The sequence below is a fragment of the Acyrthosiphon pisum genome, chromosome X (assembly GCF_005508785.2).
Source record: "Acyrthosiphon pisum isolate AL4f chromosome X, pea_aphid_22Mar2018_4r6ur, whole genome shotgun sequence".
NCBI classification, from domain to species: Eukaryota; Metazoa; Arthropoda; class Insecta; order Hemiptera; family Aphididae; genus Acyrthosiphon; species Acyrthosiphon pisum.
Genome location: NC_042493.1, coordinates 98,903,174 through 98,910,874, shown reverse-complemented (window position 1 = coordinate 98,910,874; position 7,701 = coordinate 98,903,174). Strand labels below are relative to the sequence as shown.

The following is a 7,701-nucleotide window of genomic DNA, read 5'->3' as shown; positions in this document are numbered from 1 at the left end:
TAAATAATTAAATTTTAAATCAAAATTAGAATTTATTAAAAATTAGAAAATTAAAAATTTTTGATTTCAAATTAAAATGTTCATAGGTAAAGTTAAACATTAAAAAGTAAAGACAAGTGAAATTTTTTCCAAATTTTTTTTTTTGTGTTATAAATAATTTAATAATGTATAATACTATAATTTATTTTCGTTTTCGTTTTTGATTTCGTTATTAATTTTTTTCGGTTTTGGGGCTTTTTTGTTATCGTTTTTCAGTTGTTATTTGTTTTTATTTTATTAATTGTTTTCGTTTTTTGGTTTTTTCCGTTTAATAACGTTTTTTAAAAACATTTTCAAAAACGTTTTCCATCCCTGAAATAATCTCATACATTCTGGTAAAATTCCCGTTTTTCATCCAGGTGCGCTATTTAGTTAGGTATACACTTATACCTAGAATATCTTAGTCATATAATTGTATGTTTTAATTCATTAACTTGTATTAACATTAAACACAGAATATTAAGACAAAAATTAATATATATAATCATATTACAAGCACAAAAGCATGTGTCGTGTACAATATACGTGTATGTGTTGTACATTAATATAAATTATCATCAATCATCATAATAATAACCAGGGCTCGTTACTTCATGCACTAAAAAATGCATATATAGGGCGGCCAAACTTGTAACTTTTTAAAGGGCGGCAAATGTTTAAATATGTATGTTTATTAGGGGCACCAACGAGAGTTAGCACGGCACTGACGGCAGGGGCGGACTGGCCAAGTGTGCTATAAAAACCGGACCGCCGGAGCATTTGAAATTTTGTACATTTGACGATATTACTAATAAATGTATTTAAATTTATTTTTAAATACGAAACAGTTCGAAAAACACTGCTATTAGCCGGTACAATACTACAATAAGTTCATAGTCGAACCATAAGTTTATAATAATAATAATTGTATGAGCATATTATTAAGTATGTTGTACCTATAATAGTAGTATAGTGTATTATAAATTATAACTCCTTAAGCAACAATTTTAAAAATCAGTTTTATCCAGAAAAATATTTAAACACTTTACCTGATTTGGTTAGTACATCGACTGCCAGAAAGTTATGGCTAAACTACAATTATTGAACCATTTGCAAATATTTTATGAAAATATTGTGGATTTGTTGAAAAAGAGAACAGATAACATATTTTATATAAAGTTTAAATTAAAATCAATGACTAGGTATATATATTAACGCGACGATTCTGAAACTTATGAAGATGATTTTGGTTTAATACGAGTATGAATTGTGACAATGAAATAAATGATAAAAACAATAGTAAACTAAACAAACATATCAAAAGGATTATACATTTATGATTCTTATAAAATTTATTATTATTATAGCCTTTTGGATTTTGTCTATTTAGGTATACAGTAATCCCTCGTTATCCGCGGAGGTTAGGTTCGAGGAAAGTTGCGCGGATATCGAAACCGCGGATAACGAGACCATAAAGCAATGTAAAACGGGAAGTTAGGTTTTATTTACATACAATTTTTAATTTTTATTTGACATTTTTATTTATTTTTATTTTTATTACACAAAAAGGTTAATATGTTTTACAATTACATATTATGTATTTATTTTTTTAATATAATTTATTAATTATTTATACATACATACATAATATATTAGGAAGGATGAAAAAAATTTGTAATTGAAAAAAGTGACCCAAGCTTTATTATTTGCTCTCCAAAACACTGGCAAGTGATTCATGTCTTTAGATTTGAAGGCTCGTGGCTTAAGTGATTTATAAACGACCATTGACTTTATCATGAAACCACAAGCATTAGCACAAAGCAATAAGGTGAGTCTGTCTTTAGCTGCCTTGAATCCCGGTGCTGTTTTTTCATTTTTTGATAAAAAGTTCTTGATGGCATTCTTTTCCAAAAAAGACCTGTTTCGTCTGCATTGAATACCTGTTCGGGGGTGTAACCACCCTGTTCAATGACATTTTTTAACTCTGTAGGAAAATTTTTAGCTGCTAAATGGTCTGCCGAGGCAGACTCGCCAACTAGTTTGACGTTGTGAAGGTTACACCGATTTTTGAATTTTTCAAACCAGCCTTTGCTTGCGAGGAACGATGAATTTTCGCTATCCCCCTTTGATGAACTTGTAAAATGTTGATGAAGTTGTTTAGCCTTTTCTCGTATAATTATAGAACTGAGAGGAACTTTTTTTTGGGTCTGGTCTTCAATCCAAATATTTAAGGCTTTTTCGGTCTTCTCTACCATAACATCACGCGTGATAAAACACGTTTTACTGGAAATAGGGGCACTTTCCATAACACTGCGTCGTATTGCCACTTCATTTTTTCTTATTTCTCGAACACTAGACTCATTCATTTCGTACTTCCTAGCAAGTGACGCTACGGTATCACCACTTTTTATTTTATCCAAAATTTCAATTTTTTGCACGAGTGTCAAAACTTTTCTTCTCCTTTTCATTGAAATTTTAGGTTGAGAAGCCATTTAAAATGAAGTATGTATGGTACTGAATTAATTACAAATATAAATTAAATTAAATGTAGTAATACCGTAACGTAGTTATAACCGTACACGTGTCACGCACTAATATCAACCAACAACTGAACAATTTTAAGATACATATAACAAATTAACCGTACATATTAAGGTATGTACATTATGTAGCTTATCTGTTATAAGTATGGGTATAATAAAGATAACATTTCATCGTATGTATAAATAAAATGTTATCGCCGACCCAACCGTGGATAATCGAAACAGCGGATTAAAAATCCGCGGATAACGAGGGATTACTGTAATTTATATCCGAAAAAGTAGGTACTCATAAAGAAGCTGTTATAAATGGGTTTGGGCCGTTTAGTTTTATAGAATACTTGGCTGATTACCTCCCAGTTCGCCCCTGACTGACGGTGCTATAAGTCGCTTATAATATAGTCGCTTCTCCTCGTTCGGTGTCGACGGCTCGCTCGGCGGCGGCAGTAACTGAGCGTTCGATGGTCATCGTTCAGTCATCACCATCACAGTTCCTATTACATAATATTATATTCTGATAGTAAGCGTTCAATTGAAAGTGTACATTTTAAAATGATCATAACTCACTAAAAAATAATAAAGTTAATAAAAGCCTACGTGGCGCCCTAAATAATAATCTTACCTTTAAATTTGACGATAGGTCAATTCACTCTAATATCAAAACTAACAACACATTATTGAATCTGCTGAACGAAAATTTGCTATGCCGTACGTGTGTAAGACGGAGACGACACATGTGGGTATCACGTCCTCTTAATCTCTTTTCTATGCACCGACCGTCGACACGACTACCTACCGTCAACGTTCTTTTCGGTACATCAATATAGGACATATCTGTCAACCACCGTTGTAACACAATTATTGTTATTCACCCTCAGGGACCTATTCTGAAGTTTTCGAATGTGCGTTGTTTTTATTACATTGTTTTTGTTCTGTGACCATCGCCTCACCACCACAACCACACACACAGCGACCGGCTCACCACGGTCCGTTTTTTAATTCACCTCACCGCCGTAGCCGCGTGACGATATTTTTCAATGTTTCAAAACATCGCGAACATATTTTTCCAGAACATTGTATTTATTGCTGTTGGGGACCATTTGGTAATTTGTAACTATGCACCGGTGGAACGAACAAAAGTATGTATTCGTTACTGATTTATAATCCAAGACCGTGATTACAGGAATTCCGCTTATCAATAGTCGGTTGTCTATTTGTTTTCGTAGATTTCGTGACGGAATATTATTTTTTTACCGTGTGTGTTTGTCTGACTAAAACAATAAATTGGCGCTTTCAAACGTTCATTTTTTAATAATACAAATAACATTTCATCAAATTCGTCACTGCGAAATCAAAAAGTTATGTTTCATTCAATTGTCTTTTGTGCAGTACTCGGCAATATTGCAGTAGACATTATTATGTATGTATACCTTTAAAAAATACGACACGCCGATACCTAACCACCCAACTGTTCTATGGATGAGTGGATTAACTAACAAAACGTACACCTCAAAACACAACTATCGGCCCATAGGAGACCGGAATACAGGTGTTGAATACATTGCAAGACTGAGTGATCGAGGCTACCCACGTCCATTGATCGAGTTCTCTTTTCTAAGTTCCAACTGCATACAATACAGATAACTGTCTACTGATAAGGCTAACTTTAATATCCGACCTTTCAAATTTGTCTCGGTGGTTGCATTTTGATATTAATTATTTTAACTTTATTTTTGATAATAATATATTATAACACTACGTTTTAAAAAAGGTATAGTGTGCGGTAATAGATCTAATAACACCCATGTCAATCGAGAAGGAGTTAATTATCATGGGTGAGTAATAAGTATCAATTGGTTCTAAAAATTTACTCGCTCAAACTGTTGTGAAAAAAGCGCACATTGATTTTTGAATCATGTTATTGACATGGTTCATTATCCTGGTGCAGGATACTGTGAAATAATTTTAAACCGGTTTGGCCTAATAATTTCTACTTTGTGTTTATTTTCCTAATCTAACATTAACAATTTATTGTATTCATCGATATTTGTTTTAATATAGAATTCCCAAGAATGAATACATGAGAAAAAGATGGCTTAACGTTTTAGGAATTGATCGGTGTCATGAATGGCAACGTATATGCAGTGATCATTTTTTAGAAGAAAACTTTAAGTCAGGAAAAAAGTGAGTTTTATTTTCAAGTGCTATTCCTTAATCTTATGATCGAGATGGTTTTTTTTCTAAGTAATACTTCTCGATCTCTATAATTTAATTTTTCATTTTCAATAGTATTTTTATTTTTATATAGGTAGTTATGCTACTCAAAGTAATGATGTTGAAACTGGTAATAATGAATTTTACCAATGGAACAAAATATAAGGTGAGTTAATGAAAATTGTATTTAACTAGATTTTGTTTTTACAATTATTTAAAAGGAAAAGAAACTTATTATGATGAAAGTGATTACATAGTACTCTGTAGTTCATTATTTTGGTTACAAAGACATGGAAGGATCTATGCCCTCAAGTTTCCACAAAAAATAGTCTTTAGACTATCCTAAATATATAGACTCTATACAAACTAGACTATTGAATGTATTATATCACTAAAATATGTATTTAACTCATACTATATTTTAATTTGTACTTTATAATTGGCAACCACATATTTTTTTAATATGAATCATGTGTTTAAATTTTAAAGAACCATACTTTAGGATCTGGATTACAATGTTCTGTTAAAAACTGCTTTAACAGGGTTTCAAATAATCTTAGTATCTTTGGCTATCCTAAGGATCTCAAGCTGAAAAAAAAGTCTATAGATAATGTGGAATAAATAAAGATCCTGCTAAGATAGTAAAACATGGTATAAGAGTTTGTAGTACTCATTTTGAACTTGATTGTTTCAGGAATACTGAAGAATACTAAAGAACAGATTAAAACCAGTCGCTGTTACATCATTATTTTTGGATAATGGTAAGAAAAAAAATGTATTATTTATTATTTTATTTTCTATTTTATTTTTAATTATTAATTAGCATTCTTTTATTATAGTTTAGGTAAATACAAGATTTTATATTGCTATATTATGTAATAACTTTTAACTTTTTCTTTTAAAAAGAAAAAATAGACAATATTATAAACTTCTTACTATTTAATATAAGAAAGAAAGTTTTATTAATAAATTGAATAAAGCAAACCCATGCAGTAAAAACACTAGTTCATAACCACAATTACCTTTTCTTTATATTAATATATATATATATATATATATAATATAATATATTATATATAATATATTATATTGTAATTAATTCCATATTTATTTTTAAAAATCTATCATTAATGACCGCGAAAATATAAAACTTATTTATTTTTGTTGGATAAACATGCTTAAAATAGTGATTTTTGCTAGATAATGATTTGGGAATGTCCTTTTAAATAATATTTCTCTGATGTTAAAATTCTTTTTTCAAATCATTAGCACCTAATGCTTTGCTGCCAGTGTCAATTAATGAGGTACCTGTATTGAGTACATGTGAAGATCAATTCATAAATCCAATTGATAATGAAGCTGCTGAACAGTCGTCAGAAGAAAAAAAAACAATGTTAAAGGTACTATTTAAAAAATTCTTACTAAAATACATTTTAATGTGTAATTTAAATCCAACATTAAAATCAAATACTAAAAAAATTAATTACCTTTCAGATAATACAGATAATACTTCCATGACAATTGATAATTCATCTAATAGTAGTTCTTTGTCCATTACTTTGGAACCAATTGAGAAAAGAACCTTACAATGTATTATAATGGATGTTTGAAATACTGAAGATTTTACAAGGGATGATGAACACGGGTTTATTTTACAAGAAAATAAAATAATGTACTGGGTGCTATGTAAAAAATTCCTGGTACATTGTTTTATATTTCTTTAAAATGCCTATTACAACAACGAAAGAATTAGACGATCTTTTAAAAAAAAGTCATAGTATAGAAAAATGTTGGGGTGAATTTGTCTTTGAACAATGTATAGGGTATTTTTAAATTAGTTTAGAAGATAATAATAATATGTGTTCTGGCTGTCAAGGTCTAGTATAGTCAAAGATCGAGATTTGCTAAGAATAAAAGCAAAAATTGAAGCTAAAAACAAAAATATTAAAAGTCTTAAAAACAAAGTAAATATAAGACACTTATTCTTTGAAAAACTAAATTTTTTTGAAATATTTTTTTCCATGACTTTATGTTCTATAAATATACATTTTTTCACTATAATTTTTTTAATTGTTTACTTTATTGGTGATAACATACATTTTTAGTTCCATATTCTAAAGCAGAATGTTTTTTGGTGTAATTAGATATATTAAAATCAAATGTTGTACGTGTAGTTTATGATTTATAATTAGAGCGCGTATTTGTATGCACTTTCATATTTATTCTGGTTGATCATATGGTATTCTAAGTGGCACAGAATTTGTTTCATAACATTAACATTTTAACTATGAAACTTTTATGGTGCATATTTTGCATATTTCGACATTTAAAGTTTTGCTTAGTAACAAAATAAATTAATACGTATACTCGTAGGTGTAAACGGTTTTCCCAGGGAATTAATTTTTTTCTTATAGATTAAAACTAACGACAAAACACAAACTATTATTATTATATACGAACCTGGTACCTACCTAAGTAAATTCCTATTAGAATACATTTTTGATGTTAAGAAGATGCTACACAGACATATTTTGTTATCTCTGTCTTACAAGTGCGTAACATAGCAAATTTACTTAAGAGTTTAAAATTTAGAATGAATTGACCTATTATAAAACTTGACATTATCTGTATTTGTATGGTATTTTTTTACGATTATACAGTATTTAAGTGAGTTATGAGCATTTTTAATTTACGTTATATTATGTATGCATAATTTATTAAAAAATTGAACTATGGTGCAAACATTATTTGTGTTCGTATATTGGTTACACAGATAATGTTCTTACCATCAAGTTTCATAATAGGTCGATTTACTCTAATTTTTAAACTAACAGAGCTAAAGTTATCTGCTGTGTGTAAATTTGCTATGTTATGCACTTGTAGGACAAAGACAACAAATGTCCGTGTGGCGTTCTCTTAATTGATTCTT

At 29.4% G+C, this 7,701-nt stretch overlaps 1 long non-coding RNA gene across 3 annotated transcripts; it reads left to right on the top strand.

The window, feature by feature from the left end:
• Positions 1-3,491: 3,491 nt before the first annotated feature.
• Positions 3,492-6,768, top strand: LOC103310516. 3 transcript variants are annotated; one of them, XR_001680206.2, is made up of 7 exons: positions 3,492-3,978; positions 4,093-4,393; positions 4,620-4,742; positions 4,867-4,938; positions 5,467-5,533; positions 6,042-6,172; positions 6,267-6,768. It is a non-coding gene; the product is annotated as an uncharacterized LOC103310516 (long non-coding RNA). The 3 variants fall into 3 exon arrangements; XR_003839868.1 differs by lacking the exon at positions 4,093-4,393 and having other exon boundaries at positions 3,502-3,978; XR_511116.3 differs by having other exon boundaries at positions 3,502-4,393.
• Positions 6,769-7,701: the final 933 nt, after the last annotated feature.